The 20,534-nt window shown below is 47.4% G+C and overlaps 1 non-coding gene across 1 annotated transcript; it reads right to left on the reverse strand.

Annotated features, from left to right (window-relative positions):
* Positions 1 to 15,019: 15,019 nt before the first annotated feature.
* Positions 15,020 to 15,122, reverse strand: LOC115896598. Its single transcript, XR_004056517.1, has one exon. It is a non-coding gene; the product is annotated as a U6 spliceosomal RNA (small nuclear RNA).
* Positions 15,123 to 20,534: the final 5,412 nt, after the last annotated feature.

A 20,534-nucleotide genomic window follows, 5' to 3' on the forward strand; every position in this document is an offset into this window, starting at 1 on the left:
ATTCCGCTCTTAGATAAATATCCTACAGAAAAGTGAGCTTACGTGCATCAGGAAACATGGACAAGAATGTTCATAGAAGCATTGTTTGTAGTAGTCCTGTCATAGGTCAGGTTCTCAGGAAACGTGCTGGGATAGAGTTTTGGGTACAAGATATTTATTGATTTATTTATTTTTATTATTTATTTATTTTTGAGACGGAGTTTCGCTCGTTGCCCAGGCTGGAGTGCAATGGCATGCTCCCGGCTCACTGCACCTCCACCTCCCAGGTTCAAGGGATTCTCCTGCCTCAACCTCCCTAGTAGCTGGGATTACAGGCATGTGCCACCACGCCCAGCTAATTTTGTGTTTTTAGTAGAGATGGGGTTTCTCCATGTTGGTTAGGCTGGTCTCAAACTCCCGACCTCAGGTGATCCGCCTGCCTCGGCCTCCCAAAGTGCTGGGATTACAGGCATGAGCCACGGCACCCAGCCTAAGATACTTATTAAGGATCAACATTGATATGGTTTGGATATTTGTCTCCTTCAAATATCATGTTGAAATGTGACCCCCAGCCGGGCGCGGTGGCTCAAGCCTGTAATCCCAGCACTTTGGGAGGCTGAGACGGGCGGATCACGAGGTCAGGAGATCGAGACCATCCTGGCTAACACGGTGAAACCCCGTCTCTACTAAAAATACAAAAAACTAGCCGGGCGAGGTGGCGGGCGCCTGTGGTCCCAGCTACTCGGAGGCTGAGGCAGGAGAATGGCGTAAACCCGGGAGGCGGAGCTTGCAGTGAGCTGAGATCCGGCCACTGCACTCCAGCCTGGGAGACAGAGCCAGACTCCGTCTCAAAAAAAAAAAAAAAAAAAAAAAAAAAAAAAAAAAAAAAAAAAAAGAAATGTGACCCCCAATGCTGGAGATGGGCCTAGTGGGAGGCATCGGGTCACAGGGCTGATCCCTTATGAATGGTTTGGTGCCCTCGCTGTAGTAATGAGTGGTGATGAGTTCACAGGAGAGCTGGTTGTTTAAAGGAACCTGTTACTTCCTCCTCTCTTGCTCCGTCTCTTGCCATGTGACACACCTGTTCCCCCTTTGCCTTTCGCCATGAGTGGAAGCTTCCTGAGGTCCTTCCATAAAGTAGATGCTGGCAGCATCATGCTTCATGTACAGCCTGCAGAATGGTGAGCCAAATAAGCCTACTTTTCTTTTTTTCCTTTTTTTTCCTGCTCCTTTCCCTCTGCCTCTTTTCTTTCTTTTTTCTTTTCTTTTTTTTTTTCTTTTTTTGAGATGGAGTTTTGCTCTTGTTGCCCAGGCTAGAGTGCAATGGTGCAATCTCAGCTCACTGCAAACTCCTTCTCCTGGGTTCAAGCGATTCTCCTGCCTCAACCTCCCAAGTAGCTGGGATTACAGGCACCCACCACCACGCTGGGCTAATTTTTGCATATTTAGTAGAGACAGAGTTTCACAGTGTTGGCAAGGTTGGTCTTGAACTCCTAACCTCAGGTGATCTGACCACCTAGGCCTCCCAAAGTGCTGGGATTACAGGCGTGAGCCACCGCACCCGGCCCTCTTTTCTTAATAAATTACCCAGTCTCGGGGATTCCTTTATTGTAACACAAACAGACTAATACAAACATCGATGAAGGGAAGGGAGAAAAAGCAGGATTGGGCAGAAGTTAAAACTGTGTTGCAGGCCTAATGAAGCCCAAGTCAGGCTGGCAGGGAACTCTGGCACAAATAGTGTGCATCTGAGTTGTCCTGTGTTGGATGAAAATGGCCCAGCCTCCATTCATTTGCTTTCATTAGATACTAGATGCAAGGTGCACTGGAAAGGATATGATGTTGGGCAAGGCAGCTCTCTGCAGCTCAGGTGGACCCCAAAGAAGCTGTCATCTGAAGGTTTCTGCTGATCACACCACCTACAACTGGACAGCAAATCCTTCCTTGAAGAGGGATCTGAGTGACATATCTCTGTGTCTACCACAGGGCCCAAACTGGAAACAACATAAATGTCTATCAAGTGAAGAAAGGTTAAATTCTGCTGTGTTCACATAATATACTCATAATCCCCTAGTGTCTCCTTGTGCCACCTGATCAGTCACTATAGGTTGGTCTTTTTTCTAGAATCATATATTCATGGAACTATATAGTATATACTAATTATTTTGAGGCTTATCTATGTTGTTGTATGTAACAGCAGTTCATTCCTTTTTGTTGTTGAACAGTATTCCATTATCTGGATATATGGTAGTTTGTTTTTCCACTATCTTGTTGATAGACATTTGGATTATTCCCAGTTTGGGGCTGTTATAAATAAAGTTACTATGAACAATGTGTACGAATCTTTGTGTGGACATATGCTTTCATTTCTCTTTGGTAAATACCTAGGAATGGAATGTCTGGGTCATATGATAGGTATATATTTATCTTTTTAAGAAATGATCTAAGTGTTTTCCGAAGTGGTCGTTCCATTTTGCATTCTCATGGGCAGTATATGAGAGAGTTCCTGTTGTACCCTTGCTGGACTCCATCTTTGCCAGTACTTGATTTGGTCAGTTATTTTATTGTTTTTTTTTGTTTGTTTTGAGATGGAGTCTCACCCTGTCGCCCAGCCTGGAGTGCAGTGGCATGATCTTGGCTCACTGAAACCTCCGCCTCCTGGGTTCAAGCAATTCTCCTGCCTCAATCTCCCAAGTAGCTGGGATTACAGGTGCATGCCACCACACCCTGCTAATTTTTGTATTTTTAGCAGAGACAGGGTTTCACCATATTGGCCAGGCTTGTCTCAAACTCCTGACCTTAGGCGATCCACCCACCTTGGCCTCCCAAAGTGCTGGTATTACAGGCGTGAGCCACCACGCCTAACCTGGTCAGTTATTTTAAATTCTAGCTCTTCTAAGGGGCATGTAGTTTTAATTTGTAGTTCCCTAATGACAAACTGTGTTGAGCATGTATTTATTTGCCATCTAAATATATTTCATTGATGAGGTGCATATTCAAGTCTTTTGCCCATTTTTCAGTTGGGTTATCTTTATATTGAGTTTTAAGATATATGTTTTACAAATTTTTTTTTCCAGTCTGTGGCTTGCCTTTCATAATAGCTCTTAATTTTGATGACGCCCAATTTATCTATTTTTATAGTTTGTGCTCTTTGTAGCCTATTTAAGAAGTCTTTGCCAAACCCAAGATCACTAAGATTTTCTGCTGTTTCCTTCTAGAAGTTTGATAGTTTTAGCTCATACATGTAGGCCTATGATCCATATCAAGTTAGTGTTTTTTATCTGGCGTAAGAGTCAAGGTTCATTATGTTGCATATGGCTATACAATTGTTCCAGCACTATTTGTTGGGGAAAAATTGTTCACTCCCCATTGAATTGCATTAGTAGCATTTGTTGAAAATCTATTGACCATATATATGAGTGTTCTATCTTTATACCAACACTACATTTTCACAGTTTTTAATTCACATGAATTCATTTAGTATGAGATCTGAAGTAAAGATCTGGATTGATTTTGTCCCCATTAGTTAACCAATTGTCCCTGCAAAAATTTAAAAAAAAAAAAAAAAAAAAGTCACGTTTCTTATCCCTACTATTTTGAAGCCCAAGTTTACTACAGATTTATTATGCCATATGAGTCTATTTCTGGACAATTATTATTATTATTATTATTTTTTTTTTGAGACGGAGTCTCGCTCTGTCACCCAGGCTGGAGTGCTGTGGCCGGATCTCAGCTCACTGCAAGCTCCGCCTCCCGGGTTCACGCCATTCTCCTGTCTCAGCCTTCCCGAGTAGCTGGGACTACAGGCGCCGCCACGTCGCCCGGCTAGTTTTTTGTAGTTTTTAGTAGAGACAGGGTTTCACCGTGTTAGCCAGGATGGTCTCAATCTCCTGACCTCGTGATCCGCCCGTCTCGGCCTCCCAAAGTGCTGGGATTACAGGCTTGAGCCACCGCGCCCGGCCTGGACAATTATTTTTTATTGATGTGTCTGTGGCCTAGTATTAGTTCTGTGAAGAGACCTTTTTTTTGGTGGGGGCAAGGGTCAAAGTCTTGCTTTGTCACCCAGGCTGGAGTGCAGCGGCATAATCTTGGCTCACTGCAGCCTTCGCCTCCCGGGTACTAGTAATTCTCGTGTCTCAGCCTCCCAAGTAACTGGGATTACAGGCATGTGCTACAATGCCTGACTAAATTTTGTATTTTTAGAACAGATGGGGTTTCACCATGTTGGCCAGGTTGGTTTTGAACTCCTGACCTCAGGTGATCTCCTGACCTCCCAGAGTGCTGGGGTTACAGGCGTGAGCCGCTGAGCCTGGCCTGAGTTTTAGCATACCTACCTGGGAATAAGGAGGGAGCCAGAACCCCACCTGCTCTAAAAAGACTGCCCCTCCTCAGACCTTCACAGCACCATCATCAGCAGGAGTGAAAAACCCCTCCACTTGCCAACAAGCCCAGCCTTGGGCCCCTCAGACCCTTTTATCTCTGTTCACATCAGTCCCCACAGGAGGCCCAGAACACTCAGGTAGCCTGCACCCCAGGACTTGAAGCCCTACTGGATGCTCTATTTTGCTTTTCTGACCTCATCTCCCTACCCCATCTCTAGAAATCCTTTCATGGGACTCTCTGAAACTCACCAGTATGGTCCCATATTGTCAGTCCCATTTCTTAATGTCCCCTTCACTTTCTTGCTTTAATGGAAACTGCCTCTCTTGTGTGGATTCTGTTCCCTCTGCAGCCTCTTAAGAGGTGGCTATTTTCCCTCTGTGGCCCTTGTGGCCCTGGGTCTAGGGGTGAGGAGGTGCCCATTTTGCTTCTCAGTGCCACTTCTAGACAGTTGGCCGCCCTCTTTAGAAACACCCACATTTGAATGTCATGCTGTCAGACAAGATCACTGTTATTCCTCCTTTTTGTAGTAATGTAATTTACAAAGCCCTGGGTCACTTCCCTCATTCCTTGAGGATGTTTGTTCCTGGCTCCCAGTCCCTGTCTCCCACCCTACTCTTGCTGCAGTTTTTGATGTGAGCATTCATGTAGATGTACCTGCCTCTCAGGCCCTTGACCTCCTCTCCATGATCTTGGCTTCCCTAGTACCTCAGCCTCTGCTCCCATAGCCAGATTTTGAACCCGTCATTATCTGTCAATGCAATCCCTTCATCATCTCAATTTCATGCATCTCACACTCCAGTAAACACTGCCTTGCTCTCCAGCTCACTACCCGCAGGACCCCAAGTCCAGCAATTCCTCCTGGAACCTACTGCTTCAAGCAAATATTCACCGTTCCTCATCCTCATAGTGCCTCCCTTCCCTCCTTACCCAGCCTGGAGTTCATGATCCAATACTACACTCTCCCCCTGGCCACAGTAGTCACTTGGCAAAATCACAACCTCAGTTAAATTCAACCGTATGCCCCCTCCACCTGTGCACCCCCAGGCTGACCAGAACTGAAGAAAATCTCATAACTGGGCTGACCAGTCTCACTTTAAATTAATGACCACAACCCTCCCTGAGTGAGCCCTAACAGCTGCCCAGCAATCCTACTACATTTCCAAGCCTATTCACACCCCCTCTCCTAGACGACTGCTTCACACCTCCTCTTCCACCTCATTCTCAGCTGACAACCTCTTCCGATTTTGCTAAGAAAATAGAAGCTCTCAGAAGAGAAGTTCCACAGGCCCCACCACTACTCCCCCACCCACCCGCATCTGTGCCCTCCACTTTGCCTGCCATCCCACTGACACGGGCGAGCCGTCCGTGCTCCTATTTCAGGGCAGCCCCTTTTCGTGCACCAGATGCCATCCCCTCCCACCTACTCAAAGACTTCATGCCAACACCTAGCCCCCTTCTCACCACAACACCAAATTTCCCTCTCTCCAGGATCATTTTCGTCAGCACACAAAAAAGCTGCAATTCTTCTCAAAGAAAGCCCTCCTCTTGACCCTATTTCTTCTCTCCTCTTTACGGCATAACTCCTAGAAAGAATTCACTCTTTGCTGCCTTCAACTCCTCTCTTCCCTTGCTTCTTTTTCTCCCCCCGCTCCCATCAGGGCGCCACCACTACAGCAGAACTGCCCTTTCAAGGACTCTCCACGTTAGATGCAGCGGGCAATCATCGGACCTCACCTTCCTTGCACGTCCGTAGCGTGGAAGAGGCCTCTCCTCCCTGGTGTCAGGCTCGCATCTCTGTCTCCAGTTTCCCTCCTACGTCTCTAGTTGCCTCTTCTCTGTCTCCTCGCTGACACCCCCTCACCCCCAAGGCTCAATCCTTAGACCTCCTCTTGTCTCTCATCTACACTCACTGCCTTCATCATCTCCTGCAGAGTCCTGGCTTTAAAGGCCATTCAGTTGCTGACAATTTCCACCTGGATATCCCTGGCCTAAACCTTTTTCTAAATTCCAACTCCTATTGTTTCTAGCCAGTCTCTTGAAGCTGAGTCATGGCCGCCCCCTTCCAATCAGTTTCAGCTGGCCAACTCCCCGCTGTCCATAACTGGCCTGCTTTCAGGTAGACATTTGAATTCTGAACCCCAATCCAGAGGGTAAAAATTAAGACCTTTCCTCTGTACAGGCCTATAGGGTGAGGGCAGTGGGTCAGTGGACACTGTGGGCTGGGTGGTTCATGCTCCACTCTGGGCTGGCTGAGCCAGCCTGGTGTGGTCACTGTGGCTGCATCTCCGTACCTCACAAGTGTAGGAGTGCCTGCCCCTTGGCACCTGTGTAGTCTGCCTGCCCTGTGTCTTCTTCCTGCCTTCCTCCACAGGTGAAGTGGCACAGTAACGCATTCCAGGAGAACATCACTGAGGGCCCCAATTGTGAGGACACTGGCCATCAATCTCGGAGCCTCCACACCAAGCTGTGATTCTCTCTCTTCTGGACTTCATAGCCTTCTGAGACTGCACTGGGGAGAACAGTCAAGTGGAGAGCTTTGTAAGGCCACTCTGGCTCCTCACCCACTTTCTCCGGGCTCACTCTTCTGAAGTCATAGCTGACCTAAGCAACCCACCCTGTGTTTTTAAGGTGGGTTGCATTCCCCCAAGCCCAGGAACTACAAATGGGAGGCCAGGAGTGCTGTATGCTGCAGCCGGAGGTGTCTGTGCTCCAAAAAGTCTTCTGAGTGGGCTTCTCAGCAGTGGATGGGAACGTAGGGCAGTCTTCCCCTCCCTACACCACTCAAAACTGCAATTTTACAAACCAAGAATTAAAGCCTGGAATACTCAGTGTCCTGCGGTCTCCCAAAGTGGGAGGATCCTAAAGCAGGACAGGCTTCCCTTAGAAGCCAGGCATATTGGCAGGAGGTACCTGGGTAAACAAGCAACCTTGGGGCAATGTTAATCTGCTTTTTCCTCTTCTTCAGTGTCTGGCTGAGTCTAAATTGAATTATTAATCTCGTCCTGTGTGCCCGTGTCACTTTTCCAGACAACCAGTTTATTCATGACTCGCCCACTATCAATTTCAACATGCAATTTGCAATGAAATTTGACTGATCAGCAATACCATAATTAGTTGCAAATGTCTGTGCTTGTATTTGTTTGGTGTAGGGGCTTTTTCATTAAAGTGACGGAGGCCCACAAACACCACGACTTTGCTCTGGGACACAGGACTTGCAGCGGTTATGTCAGGGCCAGGGATAGAGCACTGGCAAAGAGATTGTGGGAACTTGAAGTTGCAGCACCAGTGGTTGTGTTGTCATCTTTACAGTCCTGTGTTCACCAAGAGTCATCTGGGTTGGGCAAATGGTGACATGTGTAATCCATGAGGAAGAAGAGAACTGGAGTTACCCTGTGTGGCCTCTCCCTTAAATCTCCCCAGATCCTGCTGGCACACCTCCAGTAAGAGGGGGCTTCCTACCTGGTGAGGCAGCTCCCCTTCTGAGAAAGTTCTTCCTTGCCTGGGCTCCCACTTGCCTGTTGTAGGTCTGTCCCACCTAGTCTAGGGTTCTGGTTTTAACTCAGAAATTATCACATTGCATGAGCTTGGGCCAGTCTCTAAGCCTCAGCTTATTCATCTGAAAAAAAAGTTGTCCTACCTCAAGGATTTCTAACTGCAAGTAACAGAAGATGACTTTTAACTTAAGTAGATTGACTAATTGACTTAAGGAGAAAAATAATAAAGATATTGGGCAGCTCAGAGAATCTCTGGACAGAGCAGAAAAGCAGACCCAGGGACTACACAGCAATGAGCAAGGCCCCAGGGTTTAGTCAGGACCTTGCTGCCATCACGGTCATCACGAACACCATGCTCTAGACTCTGCAGGTTAGCCTGCTACACCCACAGTAACCATCAAGGAGGGTTCTCTGTGTTCATTGCTCCTGGGGTCGCTAGCTCCTGGGTTAGTCTGGAGCCCACGTGGTTGGTTGTGAGAGCCTAGGTCTTGTGCCCTTACCCAGCCACTGGGAGGCTGGCAAAAGAGTACACATGGCACTTTCAGCCTCTACAGAGGGAAATGGGCTCTGTCTCAGAGTGAGGGTAATTTCCCAACACAGGAAGAGGGCTCAGATCCTGGGTAGCCAAAAGAAAGAACAAAGAATCAAATAAGATATACATGTTAAAGAGATTTCAAAATATATTAAGCTTGGGGGCTGGAAGCCATGGTTCACACCTGGAATCCCAGCACTTTGGGAGGCCGAGGCAGGAGGATCACTTGAGGCCAGGAACTGAAGGTTGGAGTGAGCTATGATCATGCCACTGCACTCCAGCCTGGGCAACAGAGCAAGACCCTGTTTGGAAGGAATGAAAGAAGGAAGGAAGGAAAGAAGGAAGGAAGGAGAGAGAGAAAATGTCAAGCTCTACATACCTTAAAAAAAAGAAAGAAAGAAGAGAGAGAATATCAAGCTCTACGCACCTGCCAAACATTATTCTTATTCATTCATAAGTGTTTCTGCAGATATGAAGGGGACAAAGTTGTGGTCCTTGCCCTCAAAGAAAACACAGTACATTCAGGGAGTAAGAAGGTATGGGTCAGATGACCCCTGTTCCAGGCAGAGGGTGATGACTCTGTGGATTCAGAGTGCCCAGATTACATGGTGATTAACTATGAAATACCAGGTCTCAGAGGGGTGGGCAGTATCTGGAGGCTTCCGGGACAGCCTGACATTTTCTTGGAGTTGGGTGGTAAGTCCTATGTCCTCTGTATCCTGTGCATCAGTACACTGATGTCCTGTACAGACCCAGACCAGAGGAATCCTGCCCATACATGACTGTTCCCTGTTGATAGCTGTTGTTGTTTCTCTGCTTAGTACCCATTCCCCCTCCTCTGGTAATAGCATCCCAATTTTACCTGGGGAACTACTCTTGTGCCTGAACAGATTGCTCTATTTGTGCCAAATTCATTCCACCTGTGTAACTGGCTTAGCTCAGAACTGCTGGGGGATTGTACTTGCAGCTTATGTACTTCAGGTGGAATTAATTCCCTGGCGTGAGAATCGCAGATGATTCAAGCCTGGTCAATCAGAGTTTTATAGTGCATTATGCACCATGCAGAGTTGCATGGTGGTTGGTTTAGGGATGGGAATGGGACCCAAGCCAAACCATGAGGTCCAATCAGAGCTAATATCAGATATCCAAGTGGACAGAAAAAGATGCTCTTTTTTCTCCTGGACTTGGAGATGTGAGAGTGTCAGCAGCTGCCAGCAGCTGTCTTGCCACCAGGGTCTGAGAACAAGGCAACTCTAAAGAAAGCAGAAGTGAAAAATGGCCTGGTCCACTGACATTTTTGAGCCCCTGGATCAAACTATGCCTGAAGCCCCAGAATAATTCCATTATGTAAACAAACACATAAATAGGTCTCTTTTGCTTAAACCAGTTTGGATAAGTTTAATATCACTTGCAGCTAAAAATGTTCTAATTGGTTCTCACCCACACACCCTGTCAAAGCACCAGCCCAGAGCCAAGTCTTTGGGAATGTCCGCAATGAAATCACCAGAGGGTCTTCTCTCTGGTCCAATAGTTCTTCAGAGCTCCGCAGTAAGGCAAGTCTCCCACTATCCTCCCACTATACAAATGAGAAGACAGAGGGTCAACTGACCAATGGCCAGGGCTATCCAGCAGCAATCTAGAGACCAGGTCTCTGGATGAAGGAACTCTGCTACCATTCCCCAACCTCACCAAAGCTCAGGAATAAGCCCATGGAAGCCAGTCTGGGGAGGTTCAGCCTGGAAATAGCCTGATCATATGGCTGGGGCAACGGCTGATAGGGATATCTGGTCAAGTACATTTGTTGTCTATGTGGAGCTGAAGAAACTAACCTGGGTCTATTACGAAATATTTCCTGGGTAAGCACAGGCCCAGCAAAAAAGAAATAAATAACTATTTCCTGGCATCATGGTGATACTGAAGCTGAGAGCCCCTACCCATTCTTGGCCCTGGACTCCTCAAAGACAGTCTCCAGGGAAACCAGTCCCTCACAACAATGATCCAGAACCCAAGGGGGCCATGGGTACTGGTTGACCTTCATTGCTCACACCAGTGAATAGCAAACTAACCACGATTCTTGCCCTTAATGTCCAGCCCTTCAAACTGATGGAAATAATTACCCAAACCTCAAGGGAGCCACTCTCTTTCCCAAGGAAAATACAGAGGCGAGTTTCTATTAGAGATGCAGTCAGCTCCGTCCCTTCTAGGGGTTGAAGACCTAGGACAGGGAGACTGACATGAGGTCCCACGAATTAGAAGCATCTCAGAAAGGGACCAGATGGAGATTTTCCCTGGACTCGCTGAAAACAGCCTGCCAATCCCCCAGCAGTTCTCAGCTAAGTCAGTTACACAGGTGGAATGAATTTGGCACAAGTAGAGAGATCTGTTCAGGCACAGGGGCGCTGGGTTATGTTGTTGTTGTTTTCTCTGTGCCTATGCTTTCCCAAGCACTGGTTATATTTGCAGCACCATGTGATAATGTTAGCATCATATTGGAGCCTCATTGTTCTCCTCCATTATTAGAAAAATAGTCTTCCTGTCCAGGCGAGGTGGCTCATGCCTGTAATCCCAGTACTTTGGGAGGCCGAGGTGGGCAGATCGCTTGAGTCCAGGAGTTCAAGACCAGCCTGGGCAATATGGCGAAACCCCGTCTCTACAAAAAAAATTAGCCAGGTGTGGTGGCACATGCCTGTAATCCCAGCTACTTAGGAGGCTGAGACAGCAGAATCGCTTGAACCCAGGAGGCGGACGGAGGTTGCAGTGAGCCGAGATCATGCTGTTGCACTCTAGCCTGGGCACCAAAGCAAGACTTGGTCTCAAAAAAAAAAAAAAAAAAGAGAGAAATAGGCTTTTTGGCCAAATGAGGTGGCTCATGCCTGTAATCCCAGCACCTTAGGAGGCTGAGGCGGGCTTGAGTTCATGAGTTCAAGATCAGCTTGACCAGTCCCAACTATTTGGGAGGCTGAGGCAAGAAGATCACTTGAGCCCAGGAGGCAGAGGCTGCAGTGAGCCGAGATTGCACCACTGCACTCCAGTCTGGGCTATAGAGTGAGACTCTGTCTCAACAAACAAAAACAAAACAAAACAAAACAAAAAAAAGAGAGAGAGAGAGAAAAAAAATTGGCTTCCCAGGATGGTCCCTGAAGGGGTGGCCTGCCCTTCCACACTTGTGGGTGTTTCTCGTTAGATGGAACAAGAGACTTGAGAAAAGGAATAAGACACAGAGACGAAGTATAGAGAAAGAAAAGCAGGGCCCAGGGGACCGGTGCTCAGCTTACAAGCGGTTTTCTCCTTGCTCAGTAAACAAAGCACACAATGGGTTTTACCCGGAGAGGTTCCATTGCCCAGGGACGGGCAGGATTTTTAACCAGCAAGCTGCCTTCAGGTACTTGTTTAACAAAGACACATCCTGCACAGCCCAATATCCATTAAACCTTGAGTCACCACAGCGCATATTTCTTGCAAGGACAAGGTTGGGGGTAGGGTCACAGATTAACAGCATTTCAAATACAGAACTAAATGGAGTCTCTTATGTCTACTTCCTTCTATATAGACACAGTAACAGGCTGATCTCTCTTTCTTTTCCCCACAGTCCCAGCTTCAAATATCCTGCTCAGTTGTCAGACTCCATGTTCTGATTTGGGCTGTGAAATCGCAGGCACCACTGAGGACAGTGTTGCCTCTCAGGCTAAGGACCTGGTATTGCATGTGCTCCGCAGGCCCCACACATCCTCAATAAGCCAGAGCTCAGCAGAGTTGATGAGCAGATTAAGAAAGGGCTCAGAAAGGCTGGGCGTGGTGGCTCATCCCAGCACTTTGGAAGGCCGAGGCGGGTGGATCACCTGAGGTCAGGAGTTAGAGACCAGCCTAGCCAACATGGTGAAACCCAGTCTCTACTAAAAATACAAAAGTTAGCCAGATGTGGTGGTGCATGCCTGTAATCCCAGCTACTTGGGAGACTAGGGCAGGAGAATCACTTTGAACCTGGGAGGCGGAGGTTGCAGTGAGCTGAGATTGTGCCACTGCACTCTAGCCTGGGCAACAGAGTGAGACTCTGTCTCTGAAAAAAAAAAAAAAAAAAAAGAATAGGGCTGAGAAGAGGCTCCATGGGCAGCATTTCTGGAGCTCTTTTAGAGTTGGCATGGCAAGTCTTTGCAGCCTGAGAAATAGGTTGAAATGTTGCCTTTCACCACCAATATAAGTAGTTCTAAAAACATCACCTGAAGTTTCAGCCTGTGCTGTTAAAAAAAAAAATTAACCCCCTGGTAAAATAACCTGAAAACTGTTCAGCAGTAACCTCTAAAGTTAAACATAGGCATACCGTATGGCCTAACAATTCCATTCTTAAATACATATTCTCAGCAGAAAGGCATACATATGTGTCCCAAAAGACATGCACAATTTGTAATAGTCAAAGCTGGAAACAACCCAAATTTCTATCAACAGTGGAATGAATAAATTGTGGTATAGTCATAAAATATAGCTCTGAGACTGAGAAAAGTATTTTATGCTCAAAAACATGGATAAATCTCATTGAGCAAGAGAAGCCAGACATAAAAATAGCATATACTATCTGATTCCATTGACATAAAGTTCACAAATAGGCAAAATTAATCTGTGCTGTTAGAGGCCACAATACTGCTTATCTTGCAGGGGGGCAGTGACTTGAAGAGGGCAAAGGGGGCTTTGATATTCTGTTTCTGGTCACACAGGTGATGGTTACTCAGGTGTGATCACAGGAGCTGTGTATTTAACTAATGATTGGTGCACTTTTCTGTACGTACAATCCTTGCATTGCTCAGTGATGGGGATACATTCTCAGAAACGTATTGTTAGGTGATTTTATCATTGTGGGAACATCATAGAGTATACTCACACAACCCTCAATGGTACAGCCTACTATGCACCTAGGCTGTAATGTATGGCCTATTGCTCCTACACTCCAAACTTGTGTAGCATGTTACTATACTGAATACTGTAGGCAATTGTAACACAATGGTAAGTATTTGTGTATCTAAACACAGAAAAGGTACTGTAAAAATACAGTGTAGGCCAGGCACGGTGGCTCACACCTGTAATCCCAGCACTTTGGAAGGCCAAGGCGGGCGGATAACCTAAGGTCAGGAGTTCAAGACCAGCCTGGCCAACATGGTGAAACTCTGTCTCTACAAAAATACAAAAATTAGCTGGGCATGATGGCGGGTGCCTGTAATCCCAGCAACTCGGGAGGCTGAGGCAGGAGAATTGCTTGAACCCAGGAGGCAGAGGTTGTGGTGAGCCAAGATGGTGCCATTGCACTCTAGCCTGGGTGACAGAGTGAGACTCTGTCTCCAAAAAAAGAGTGTAAAAGATATAGGACACTCACCATGAATGGAGCTTGCAGGACTGCAGGTTGCTCCGGGTGAGTGAGTGAGCAGTGAGTGAGTGTGAAGGCCTAGGACGCTGTTGTACACTACCATAGATTTTATAAACTGTACACTTAGGCTACAATAAATTTATTTAAAATTTTTTTCTTAGGCTAAGTGTGGTGGCTTATGATGTAATCCTAGCACTTTAGGAGTCTGAGGAAGGAAGACTGCTTGACCCCAGGAGTTTGAGATCAGTGTGGGCAACATAGCAAAACTCTGTCTCTACAAAAAAACACCAAAATTAGTCAGGCCTGGTGGTGCGTGCCTGTAGTCCCAACTACTCAGGAGGCTGAGGTGGGAGGACTGCTGGGAGGTGGGAGGATTGAGCCTGGGAGGTTGAGGCTGCAGTGAGCTGTGATCACACCACTGCACTCCAGCCTGGGCAACAAAGTGAGACCCTGTATCAAAAACAAACAAAAACCACATACTCAATAAAAAAGAAAAATAAAATAAATTTTTCTTTCAGGCTGGGCGCAGTGACTCACATCTGTAAATCCTAGCACATTGGGAGATCCAGGTGGGAGGATCACTTGAGGCCAGGAGTTCAGGACCAGCCTGGGAAACATAACAAGACGCTGTCACTGCAAAAAATAAAAATATAATAGCTCAGTATGCTCAGCTACTCGGGAGGCTGAGGTGGGAGCCTGAGCCCAGGAGTTTGAGGCTGCAGTGAGCAACGACTGTGCCAGCCTAGGCAGCAGAGCGAGACCCTGTCTCAAAAAACATATTTTTCTTTCTTCAATAATAAATTAATTTTAGCTTACTGTAACCCTTTAAATTCTGTTTCAACTTTTTTTTTTTCTTCTTCAACTTAATCGTAAATTCAGGGGTATAGGTGCAGGATGTACAGGTTTGCTACGTAGGTAAACATATGCCATGGTGGTTTCCTGCACACATCATCCCATCACTTAGGTATTAAGCCCAGTATCCACTAGCTATTATTCCTGATGCTCTCCCTCCCTCCACTGCCCCCCAACAGACCCCAGTGTGTGTTGTTCCCCACTCCATATGTCCATGTGTTCTCATCATTCAGCTCCCACTTGTAAGTGAGAACATGCAGTGTTTGGTTTTCTGTTCCTGGGTTAGTTTGCTGAGGATAATGGCTTCCAATTCCATCCATGCACCTGCAGAGGTCATGATCCTGTTCCTTTTTATGGCTGCATAGTATTCCATGGCGTATATGTACCACATTTTCTTTATCCAGTCTATCATTGATGGGCATTTAGAAAAATATGGAATGCTTCATGGATTTGTGTGTCATCCTAGCACAGGGTCCATGCTAATTTTCTCTGTATTGCTCCAATTTTAGTATATGTGCTGCTGAAGCAAGCATTTTCATTTTTTGACTTTTGTAAAACCACTTAAAACACACATTGTGCCGGGCGCGGTGGCTCAAGCCTGTAATCCCAGCACTTTGGGAGGCCGAGACGGGTGGATCACGAGGTCAGGAGATCGAGACCATCCTGGCTAACACGGTGAAACCCCGTCTCTACTAAAAATACAAAAACTAGCCGGGCGAGGTGGCGGGCGCCTGTAGTCCCAGCTACTCGGGAGGCTGAGGCAGGAGAATGGCGTGAACCCGGGAGGCGGAGCTTGCAGTGAGCCGAGATCCGGCCACTGCACTCCAGCCTGGGTGACAGAGCGAGACTCTGTCTCAAAAAAAAAAAAAAAAAAAACACACACATTGTACAGCTGTACAAAAATACTTTCCTTTTTTTTTTCTTTTTTCTTCTTTTTTTTTAGATAGGGGCTCGCTGTGTCACCCAAAGTGGCACAATCTTGGCTTACTTCATAGCTCACCACTGTAGCCTCAACTTCCCAGCGATCCCTCCACCTCAGCCTCCCAAGTGCCTGGAACCACAGGCACGTGCCACCACACCCAGCTAATTTTTGTATTTTTTGTGGAGATGGGGTTTCACCATGTTGCTCAGGTTGGTCTCAAACACCTGGGCTCAAGTGATCCACTTGTATAGGCATGAACCACCATGTCCAACAATTTTCTTTCTTTCTCTCGTTATTCTATACGCTTTTTTCTATTTTTAAAATTTTTTATATTTTACTTAAAATTTTTTTTGTTGTTAAAAACTGAAACACGGCCGGGCGCGGTGGCTCAAGCCTGTAATCCCAGCACTTTGGGAGGCCGAGACGGGTGGATCACGAGGTCAGGAGATCGAGACCATCCTGGCTAACACAGTGAAACCCCGTCTCTACTAAAAAATGCAAAAAACTAGCTGGGTGAGGTGGCGGGCGCCTGTAGTCCCAGCTACTGGGGAGGCTGAGGCAGGAGAATGGCATGAACCCGGGAGGTGGAGCTTGCAGTGAGCTGAGATCCGGCCACTGCACTCCAGCCTGGGTGACACAGCGAGACTCCGTCTCAAAAAAAAAAAAAAACTGAAACACAAATACATGTTAGCCTAGGCCTACACGGGGTCAGGATTGTCACTATCATTGTCTTCCGCCTCCACATCTTGTCTCACTGGAAGGCCTTCAGGGGCAATAACACGCATAGAGCCTCATTTCCTATGATAACAAAGGCTTCTTCTGGAATCCCTCCTGCAGAATCTGCTTGAGGGATTTTACAGTTAACTTTTTTTTTTTTTTGAGACAGAGTCTCGCTCTTGCTCTATCGCCCAGGCTGAAGTGCAATGGTGCAATCTAAGCTCACTGCAACTTCCGCCTCCTGGGTTCAAGCGATTCTCCTGCCTCAGCCTCCTGAGTAGCTGGGATTACAGGCACGCGCCACCATGCCCGCCTAATTTTTGTATTTTTAGTAGAGACAGGGTTTCACCATGTTGGTCCAGCTGGTCTCGAACTCCTGACCTTGTCATCTGCCTGCCTCGGCCTCCTGAAGTGCTGGGATTACAGGCATGAGCCTCTGCACCCGGCCAATTAACTTTTTTAATAAGTAGGAGTATACGCTAAAATAATGATAAAAAGTGTGGTATAGCAAATACATAAACCAGTAACGTAGTCCCTTATTATCTTTTTTTTTTTTTTTTTTTTTTTTGAGACAGGGTCTCACTCTGTCGCCCAGGCCGAAGTGCAGTGGTGCAATCTCGGCTCACTGCAAGCTCCGCCTCCCAGGTGCACACCATTCTCCTGCCTCAGCCTCCCGAGTAGCTGGGACTACAGGCGCCTGCCACCATGCCCGGCTAATTTTTTGTATTTTTTAGTAGAGATGGTGTGGTGTTAGCCAGGATGATCTCGATCTCCTGACCTCGTGATCCTTCTGCCTCAGCCTCCCAAAGTGCTGGGATTACAGGCGTGAGTCACTGCGCCCGGCCGTAGTCGCTTATTATCAAGCATTATGTACTGTACATGATTGTATGTGCTGTACTTTTACATGACTGGCAGTGTAGTAGGTTTGTTTAGACCAGCATCACTACAACTATGTGAGTAATGTGTTGCACTATGACATTACCACAGCTATGATGTCACTAGACAATATAAAATTTTCACTTCCATTATAATCTGGTCTGTTGTTGACTGCAACATCATTACGCAGCACATGACTGTATATTATACTTCAACACAAAAGTTTACTTAAAAAAATAAATAGCGGCTGGGCGTGGTGGCTTACATCTGTAATCACAGCACTTTGAGAGGCCAAGGTGAGTGGATCAACTGAGGTCAGGAGTTCGAGACCAGCCTGGCCAACATGGCGTAATTCCGTCTCTACTAAAAATATAAAAAATTAACTGGGCATGGTGGGGGGTGCCTGGAATCCCAGCTACTCAGGAGGCGGAGGCAGGAGAATTGCTTGAACCTGGAAAGCGGAGGTTGCAGTGAGCCAAGATCACACCATTGCACTCCGGCCTGGTAGACAGAGTGAGACTCGGTCTAATAAATAAATAATTAAATAAGTAAATAGCTAGCTCCGCTGACGCTACTGCATGAGCGAATTCCAGGGAGAGCCTGGAAACTGAGCATCTCTTTCTGTGGTATCTTCTGCTTATCCTTAGTTGCCAGGTTTTCTAAAGTCCTAAAACCCGATGTCAGCAACCAGAGCTGTGGGGACAGAGGGAAAGAAGGAGGTGGCTTAGTAGGATGAGTGTACCCAGGAGGGGCTGAGAGTGTCACTGGGCACACAGAAGCCCTGCAAAGGGCTGGCCCTAGCCCTGCCTGAGCAGACCAGAGAGACCCCTGTCTATGTTGAGCTGAGGTCGACTCCCCACAAGCCTTCCAAGAACCTTGATCTGCTCAGATAAACCCCTTCCTTAGCCCTCTACAGTAAAAAAGAGAGAGCATCTTATCATAGGCTGTAGGCAGGGGTGGGTGGAGGAGCTGAATTGGACCCACTTTAGGCTGGGCATTTGGTCCCAGTTTCACCAGTCTTTCTACATTGTTTGAGCTCTCCCAGATGGTCAGCTCCCTGCTGGCCAAGCTCAACAACCCTCGGGGCGTGGCTCGGCACTTCAGAAGTTTCCAGTGATGTTCACCTGAGTGGGGCAGGGGAAGGCAGAAGTTAATGGCCCCACCTGCACCATGTCTCAGGGAGGAGAGCTCCTCACCCGAATGTCTGGATGAAAGGCAAAGAGGGATCCACTGGACCATTCAATGCCAGGGAGCCCTAAGAGTTCCTTGCACACAATAGGTGCTTCCTCACCCTTGTTGAAAGTCTAGATGGAATGAAGTTTCCAGTCCTGGGTCTGCCTTAAAGCCAGATAAGCACCTACTCTGTGGGGTGGAGAAGCCTCAAGGTTAGGCCCAGAGAAGGTAGGACCTGCCCCAGGCCACACAGAAGTCCCTGGTGGTGGCTGAGTTCTTGGAGAGGACAGTGGCAGCTTGAAAAACTAGTCCATGAAGTCGGACACAAGCAGATATCTTCCTATTGCCCTACCTTCTCCCCACGTACAGATGTGCAAACTGAGTCTTAGAAGACATAGATTCCTAGTCCCTGCCTCACAGCTAATCTGCTGAATCTTGGATTAGTGCTACGCTATCACGCCACTCCTCTATCTCCCTCTCCTTCCCCAGTCCTGAGTTTCTTCACAAAAGCATCACTGTCTACTCGCACCCACCCACTCTTTGCGTGCCTCTAGAGTAGGGGTCAGCAAACTGTTTCTGTAAAGGGTCAGATGGTAGATCTTTTTGGCTTTGAAGTCCATAGGCCCATAGAATCACTGCTGCAGCTCCTCAACTCTGCCTTATAATGTGAAAGCTGCCAGCAGAAACATGTAAATGAACAGGCATGTCTGTATTCCTTTATTTATGGACGCTGAAATTTGAATTTCACAGAATTTTGACACATCTGGCTGAGTGCAGTGGCTCACGCCTGTAATCCCAGCATTTTGGGAGGCCGAGGCAGGCGGATCACTTGAGGTCAGGAGTTCGAGACCAGCCTGGCCAACATGGTGAAACCCCATCTCTACTAAAAATACAAAAATTAGCCAGGCATCTTGGTCCATGCCTGTAATCCCAGCTATTCAGGAGGCTGAGACAGGAGAATTGTTTGAATCCGGGAGGCGGAGCCTGCAGTGAGCCAAGATTGTGCCACTGCATTCCAAATTGGGTGACAGAGTGAGATTCCATCACACACAAAAAAAGTAAAAACTATTCTTAGCTCATGGGCTGTACAAAAATGGGTAGTGGGCCAGGCTGTACAAAAATGGGTAGTGGGCCAGGCTGTACAAAAATGGGTAGTGGGCCAGGCCACAGTTGGCCAATTCCCTGTTCTAGATTGTGCCATCCTGGGGCTCAGACTCCCCATAGTCAGTGAGGCTGTAAGTCCTGTCCTACCATATGGGTGGCATGAATGGCGAACTGTTTGGTTTGCTCAGGAATTGGGGTTTCCTAGGCTTTAAATTTTTTGGTGCTAAAACCAGTACAGTCCCAGGTAAACCAGGACAGAACAGTTGGTCACCCTAGACAGTAATCATTAACCCAGAGAGGGCCAGGCTTCAGGAACCAGCTGGCCAGGGTTCAGGTGTGGCCCCCCGGGCCTGCTCCAGGCACTGCCTTGTCCTTGGGGTTTGTGGTAGGGCCTTGTCCTATAGGGGCTGGCCCTCTGCAGGGAGATGCCCCCTCCTTCATGCAAGAAAACCTCTGTGGTCTGGGAGCTCTCAAAAGGCAGGAAGTTGAATCATCAACTCTGGTAACGTCTCCGTCAGCCTGTGGGTCTGCCCGGGGAGCTCAGGGCTCCAGGCCCAGGGGGCTGGCTCTGTACTTTGTTTGCTGCTTTCTTTGAACAGGAAAGCTTCAGAATGAGGCTTCTAGAGAAATGAGAGCTGTTGAATCAGATGGGGAGGAGCCCTGAATGTCAGGTTGACCAAGACTCTCACCCCGCTCTGGCCTGGACTTGCTTTGTGGCCTTCAATGACTCTCTCGCCCTCTCTGTATTTTGGCTTTGGCTTCTACCACAGAAATGCTGATTCTTGAAATCCTCTTAAATTAAGAGTATGAATGATGACCAAAGTGGGAGCACCCCGGGTTCCGAAGACTCATTTTATCTTCGCTACCAGGGATGCAGGTTGCTCAGACACACTTCCCTGCCTCCTGCCTGCCTGGGAGAAGGACCTGACCAGCCACCCCAGTTCTGGCTGCAGGGGCTTTAGGAAGGTGACAAGTCTGGATTTAGGGAGATGGAGGAGAGGGGCAGAAAAGGAGGTCCAGGTTAAAGATGGTTATCTACAGATAACAATGACAACCATACCACCTGTTGTCTATTAAGCACTCACGATGTGCCAGCCCTTGAATGATCTCATTTGATCCTCACAATGACTCTTTCATTTGAGAATTGTC

This window comes from Rhinopithecus roxellana, chromosome 3, assembly GCF_007565055.1.
Source record: "Rhinopithecus roxellana isolate Shanxi Qingling chromosome 3, ASM756505v1, whole genome shotgun sequence".
NCBI classification, from domain to species: domain Eukaryota; kingdom Metazoa; phylum Chordata; class Mammalia; order Primates; family Cercopithecidae; genus Rhinopithecus; species Rhinopithecus roxellana.